The sequence below is a fragment of the Hippocampus guttulatus genome, chromosome 12 (assembly GCF_054856545.1).
Source record: "Hippocampus guttulatus isolate MCC_2025c chromosome 12, RoL_Hgut_1.0, whole genome shotgun sequence".
Lineage (NCBI taxonomy): Eukaryota > Metazoa > Chordata > Actinopteri > Syngnathiformes > Syngnathidae > Hippocampus > Hippocampus guttulatus.
The window spans coordinates 10874271-10881165 of NC_141272.1; the positions used below are offsets into that span (position 1 = coordinate 10874271).

Sequence of the window (6895 nt, forward strand, 5' to 3'; positions counted from 1 at the left end):
AAAGCACGTTAAGATTTCCTCACATGGGGGAGTGTTCCATCAGTGTGACTGACAGTTCATCTTTCAACACTCACTTAAATGAAAAGATCCCTCTGGAGAACATCAAGTCTTTGAGGACACATGCCAGACTGCACGTACACAAAGACTTGTTGACAACAGAAAACTAATTCCTCTACATTGCACATACAGAGAAACAAATACGTCAATGCTAAATTTGTATTTTGCCGAACAAAAGAATCAGACTTTATATTTGTTCTTTTGGAAGACACTCCCATCTCTGAGTTCATCTCTCAGCTTCCCAAAGTCACAGCAGGCTTATTTACCTTCCCTCCAGGTACAAATAAATTCCCCAGACCTCTCTTAATTTCTTTTCTCTCTCACCTGTCACAAACCCTCAGCATTGATCCTCAGGAAGATAATCCAGAAGTCCTTCAATATCCCACACTCTAATGAGGAAGGAAAGATTTCACCATCAAATTCTCTCAATTTCTTCTGTTGTCAAAGTGGGTCCCTTGAACTGAATGTTACCTCTGGATCGAGCATATCGGATAGGGTGTGTCGACTTTGATGTTACTGAGTTCAAATGGAAAAGGTTCAAATGGAAAATAACCAATCCGAAATTGTAGTGTTTTGTAAGTTCAGAGAGGTTGAATGAGTGTAAACTTGATTTTGTTGGACAAGGACTATGTTTAGATAACCGATTTCGCAATTCAAACATTGATTCAAAACAGAGCACACTTTAGAATATCGCTCCACATCCCTGTAGGAGAATGGTCGAAAGTGTTACCCAGTGAATAACACCATTAAAGGTTTACAGAAATGATGAGCTTCAAACCCATGCATGTAGAACACAACTGATTAGAAGTCCATCACCTGAATCACTCGGCCACCTCATCTGCTCTTCACTGAGGCTCCAGTGGACTCAAAACTGCCACTGGATCTGGTTAGGAGTACCATAAATGATCGACAAGGTAAAAGGTCTATTTTGTGGGGGAAGAGTTTTTCCCGGTCCACATGCCTGTGGGAGACTGGTCAAGACCGTTACTCAGTGAATCTCATCATTAAAAGTCCACGGAAACAATGAGGATGGGATTTGAACCCATGCGTGTAGAATACAATGGATTAGCAGTCCATTGCCTTAACCACTCGAACACCTCATTTGCTTCTCATGGATCAAGGAGGCTACAGCACACTCAAATCTGCCACTGGATCCAGTTGGAAGGACCATAAATGATGGGCGAGGTGAAAGTTCTAATTTGTGGGGAAGAGTTTTTCCCAGTCCACAAGCCTGTGGGAGACTGGTCGAAAGTGTTACCCAGTGTGTGACAGCATTAAAAGTTCACAGAAACGATGAGGATGGGATTCGAACCCATGCATGTAGAACACAATGGATTAGCAGTCCATCGCCTTAACCACTCGGCCACCTCATCTACTTTTCACTGTTCAAAGAGGCTCTAGTGGCCTCAAAACTGCCACTGAATCTGCGAGTACCATAAATGACAGACAAGGTGAAAGGTCTATTTTGTGGGGAAGAGTTTTTCCCAGTCCAGATGCCTGTGGGAGACGAGTCGAGACTGTTACCCAGGGAATATCATCATTAAAAGTCCACAGAAACGATGAGGATGGGATTCGAAACCATGCGTGCAGAACACAATGGATTAGCAGTACATCGTCTTAACCACTCGGCCACCTCATCTGCTTCTCACTAATCAAGGAGGCTCCAGCACACTTAAAACTGCCACTGGATCCAGGGGAGGACCATAAATGATGGACGAGGTGAAAGGTCTACTTTGTGGGGAAGAGTTTTTCCCAGTGCACATGCCTGTGGGAGACTGGTCGAAAATGTTACCCAGTGTATGACAGGATTAAAAGTTTACAGAAACGATGGGATTCGAACCCATGCATGCAGAACACAATGGATTAGCAGCCCTTTGCCTTAACCAGTCGGCCACCTCATCTGCTGTTCACTGTTCAAAGAGGCTCCAGTGGAATCGAAACTGCCACTGAATCGAGGCGTACCATAAATGATCGACGAGGTGAAAGGTCTATTTTGTGGGTCAAGAATTTTTCCCGGTCCACATGCGTGTGGGAGACGAGTCAAGACTGTTACCCAGTGAATATCATCATTAAAAGTCCACAGAAACGATGAGGATGGGATTCGAACCCATGCGTGCAGAACACAATGGATTAGCAGTCCATCGCCTTAACCACTCGGCCACCTCATCTGCTTCTCACTAATCAAGGAGGCTCCAGCACACTTAAAACTGCTACTGGATCCAGTTGGGAGGGCCATAAATGATGGACGGGATGAAAGGTCTACTTTGTGGGGAAGAGTTTTTCCCAGTCCACATGCCTGTGGGAGACTGGTCGAAAATGTTACCCAGTGTATGACAGGATTAAAAGTTTACAGAAACGATGAGGATGGGATTCGAACCCATGCATGTAGAACACAATGGATTAGCAGTCCATCGCCTTAACCACTCGAACACCTCATCTGCTTTTCACTGTTCAAAGAGGCTCCAGTGGACTCAAAACTGCCACTGAATCGGGGAGTACCATAAATGATCGACGAGGTGAAAGGTCTATTTTGTGGGGGAAGAGTTTTTCCCAGTCCACATGCCTGTGGGAGACGAGTCGAAAATGTTACCCAGTGTGTGACAGCATTAAAACTTCACAGAAACGATGAGATTCGAACCCATGCGTGTAGAACACAATGGATCAGCAGTCCATCGCCTTAACCACTCGGCCACCTCATCTGCTTCTCACTGATCAAGGAGGCTCCAGCACACTTAAAACTGCCACTGGATCCAGTTGGGAGGAGCAATGATGGACAAGGTGAAAGATCTACTTTGTGGGTCAATAATTTTTCCCGGTCCACATGCCTGTGGGAGACGAGTCAAGACTGTTACCCAGTGAATATCATCATTAAAAGTCCACAGAAAAGATGAGTATGGGATTCGAACCGATGCGTGCAGAACACAATGGATTAGCAGTCCATCGCCTTAACCACTCGGCCACCTCATCTGCTTCTCACTAATCAAGGAGGCTACAGCACACTTAAAATTGCTACTGGATCCAGTTGGGTGGGCCATAAATGATGGACGAGGTGAAAGGTCTACTTTGTGGGGAAGAGTTTTTCCCAGTCCACATGCCTGTGGGAGACTGGTCGAAATGTTACCAGTGTATGACAGGATTAAAAGTTTACAGAAAAGATGAGATTCGAACCAATGCATGTAGAACACAATGGATTAGCAGTCCATCGCCTTAACCACTCGGCCACCTCATCTGCTTTTCACTGTTCAAAGAGGCTCCAGTGGACTCAAAACTGCCACTGAATCGGGGAGTACCATAAATGATCGACGAGTCGAAAGGTCTATTTTGTGGGGGAGGAGTTTTTCCCGGTCCACATGCCGATGAGAGACTGGGCGAAAGTGTTACCCAGTGTATAACAGCATTAAAAGTCCACAGAAACTATGAGGACGGGATTTGAACCCATGCATGGAGAACACAATAGATTAGCAGTCCATCCCCTTAACCACTTGGTCACTGCATCACAGCCAATTGTAGTGCACACAGACAAACATGATTCACGCTCACAATCCCACCCTGGAACAATTTAGTGTGTTCCATTCATAGCCTGCCATGCATGTTTTTGGAACGCAGGAGTAAAGTGGAGTACCAGCACGGGGAGAACATGCAAATTCTACACAGGAAGGTAGGAGCTAGAATTGAACGGAAATAATAATAATAATAATAATAATAATAATAATGATAATTTAAAATAAAAGAGAGAAAGAAACAGCCGATGTCATTGTAACTAAATTGATAAAATGAAAGATGGTTACCATGTGTCCCATGTCACATTAAGTTAAAGTAACTGAACGTATGTCCAGCATACCTATAATAAATGCCAAAATGATCAATTTGACTAAAGTAGGTGTAACTCGTAAAGAAATCCAAATGGGTGCTTTCCTCCAAGGCCTTTGCGAGTTGTGTCCTGTCCTCAGCTGCCCGTGTGCTACGACGTGTCAGTGAGATAAGACAGTCGGCCCTCAAGGATGATGTCAGCACCGATTAATGGCAGTCGCGACCTCCACACCAGACAGACGCAATTCAATCGTCACATCCTTGCTGTCTCAGTCAATTAGCACTCTATTAATATTTTTCATTACCGTCATTTCCAGACTATAAACCGCTATGTCACACGCTTTCAACCGTGTGGCTTATTTTATGAGGTGTTCTGTGTCAAGATTTTTTCCAACAGCCGCCAGGGAGCGCTCGAGCAGAAAAGTTAGCAGTGAGAAGCTATCGTGTCACAGTGAAAACAAAAATCGACAACAGTAGTGGCTTGTGAGCACTTTTCAGCATGTTGTATGTGCCCGAAACACGTGGAAAACAACTAATCTCCCCTGCTTCACGGCTGTTGACACGACCCACCATGCGACACCGTTCAAACTCCCAAACGACGAGATTTTACTCTTAATATCCGGCGGGTTACAATTCCGATTGCAGATCCATCAGGTCTGAATAAGCACAGCTCAGCGTTATTCTCACTTCACTTCCTGGTCCAAGTCTCACGAGATTTCCCACAAGATTATCCAACGCTCCTTTTAAAGTGACAGTGCTCCATTTATTAAACGAGGGAGCATTCACTACCACAGTCATAGTATTGTTCACCTGGTTACATATGCCAAAAGAAAACCTCCCGAAAGACATTGTCGAGAAAGTTTACACGAAAGCGTGGATGGTAGTATGTATGCACTTTTCGTTTTTCTGTAATTTTGTTTCAAAAAATTCTGGATTTTATCTGTATATTTGGGTCACATTTTTGCTTCATGTGTTTGCATTTTTTAACCAATATTCTTTACTTTATTTTTCACATTATATTTCGCTGTTTCTCGAACATCTATCCATCATCTCTGAATCTGCAAGTATATTAATTCCGCTTCTTTAAATGTGTGTGTGTGTGTGTGTGCGTGTGTGTGAGGGGAGAGGGTCGTTGACCCCCCCCACCCTCAGTTAGGTGGGTGAATTTGAGGCTAAAGGTGACATGCAAAAGACCAGGTGTGCAACACCTGTGCTCAGCCCCATGCAGGTGAACGTGACTCATCGTGTTGCCTGTCTCCCCTTCCTAACCCTTCTTTGAGCAGCTCTAATTGTGATCTCATCCTTTCGAAAAGCCCCCCCAAAAGTTCTTCACGTTCTTACCCTCACTTATCTTACGCTGGAATGTCTTGCTGTTAAATGACATCGCCACGAGAGGACTTATTGCCGAGTTTCTTGAATCTAGTGGCTAAAAACTACACTCCACCGTCGGATCAACAGTATAGTAGGCCTTAGTGTTAATCCAAAAACAAGGCATTTATTTAAAACTTAATCTTAATATCATAGAATGCCACTTTGCCCTTATGGTTAATTTGAACAATTAACACGGTGCAGTTCTTATAGATTACATGCAAATGTATTGTACTTAAAAGTTAAAGACAACTGAACTGAAATTGCTCAGTGATTGTTTCGTGTACCACTCGAGGGAGCCCGCTTCAACAATTGGTACCACACTATGAGAATCACTGACCTTACTGTGGATAATGTGTATGATGTCTGGAACACAGTCGTCGTACATCAGAGACACTGCACTGAAATGATAAGAACAAATACATTCATTGATTTTGTATGAAGGATTTAAAAAAAACTATTAAAAATTGTAAAATAAACAAACATATGTACATTTAAAACCAATTTTCTTTTCATTTATTCATTCCTCAAATGTGTATTTTTAACACATTCAGTGCCACCCATTTTCAAAGCAGACTTCCACATACTGCACACTCTTTTAAAGTATTGATCTTTCAAGACCCACAAATTTATTGCGGTCTGACGCAATATAAGCACTCAATAAACCGAAAGTAGACTCTCTCTTTGCACCAGAAAATAATGTTTGTTCCTTGTTCTGTTCTTTACTAATCAATCTGCAGCACACCCTCGTGAGGATAAGCGGCTTGGATAATGGAGGGATAATAGAACATGGTTGGTTTCACCAAAAACACTGGATTCTGAACAAAAAGCAGAGCGCGTTCTGTGGGGGATAAAAAGTGTCAATCAGCAAATTGACTTTGATGCTAATATTTGTTTTGCTTTTTATGACCCAAGAAAGGGATTTTATTCCTATATATATATACAGTATATATATATATATATATATATATATATATATATATATATACATACACACGCACACACACACACACACACACGCACGCACGCACGCACGCACGCACACACACACACACACACACACACACACACACACACACACACACACACACACACACACACACACACACACACACACACACACACCATGTACAAACCATCTACCGCCATGGATCCAGACGTTTCAGTCCCATCAAAACATGTTATTGTGGTGATGACCCGTTTAAAGTGTTTGAACTGGCATGAGTCCATCCTTGACCTAACATCCTCTCACTTGCATCCAATAAGAGAGCACGCGCAAACAACAGTGTGCGTCATGGCTGGAGTGCGCCTCTCTTGTGTTATCTGACCCTTTCACGCTCCCTCTGAAAGCACACCGAAGGCAAACTTTTTCCAAACTGAGATGATTTCATAAGGACCTTAGTCAAGGCTGACTCGTCCACCTCAAATGAGGCAGCGGTTAATAAAGTTCAAGCCTGGCTCATTGGTAGGTCCTTACAATCCTAGCTTTTACATGACGTTCCCAGCGTCTCGCCCGCGGGGGCCTGAACGCTGGAGTGTGCGGGACACAATGGGGAGGCCGGATTAGCCTTTGTGGGAAGTGACAAGTTGTGGGAAGATCAGGAGGGTTTTACTTTGGGGCTCACCTGGGGAAAGTAGCAATTTAGCCAAACCCTGCTTT

The 6895-nt window shown here is 43.5% G+C and overlaps 7 non-coding genes across 7 annotated transcripts; all 7 read right to left on the reverse strand.

The window, feature by feature from the left end:
• Positions 1-1078: 1078 nt before the first annotated feature.
• trnas-gcu (transfer RNA serine (anticodon GCU)) lies at positions 1079-1160 on the reverse strand. The gene has a single exon. It is a non-coding gene; the product is annotated as a tRNA-Ser (tRNA).
• A 188-nt stretch (positions 1161-1348) lies between these two features.
• trnas-gcu (transfer RNA serine (anticodon GCU)) lies at positions 1349-1430 on the reverse strand. The gene has a single exon. It is a non-coding gene; the product is annotated as a tRNA-Ser (tRNA).
• Positions 1431-1614: 184 nt separating this feature from the next.
• On the reverse strand, positions 1615-1696 carry trnas-gcu (transfer RNA serine (anticodon GCU)). The gene has a single exon. It is a non-coding gene; the product is annotated as a tRNA-Ser (tRNA).
• Positions 1697-2143: 447 nt separating this feature from the next.
• trnas-gcu (transfer RNA serine (anticodon GCU)) lies at positions 2144-2225 on the reverse strand. The gene has a single exon. It is a non-coding gene; the product is annotated as a tRNA-Ser (tRNA).
• A 188-nt stretch (positions 2226-2413) lies between these two features.
• Positions 2414-2495, reverse strand: trnas-gcu (transfer RNA serine (anticodon GCU)). Its single transcript has one exon. It is a non-coding gene; the product is annotated as a tRNA-Ser (tRNA).
• A 179-nt stretch (positions 2496-2674) lies between these two features.
• On the reverse strand, positions 2675-2757 carry trnas-gcu (transfer RNA serine (anticodon GCU)). Its single transcript has one exon. It is a non-coding gene; the product is annotated as a tRNA-Ser (tRNA).
• A 185-nt stretch (positions 2758-2942) lies between these two features.
• Positions 2943-3024, reverse strand: trnas-gcu (transfer RNA serine (anticodon GCU)). Its single transcript has one exon. It is a non-coding gene; the product is annotated as a tRNA-Ser (tRNA).
• Between the last annotated feature and the right edge of the window lie 3871 nt (positions 3025-6895).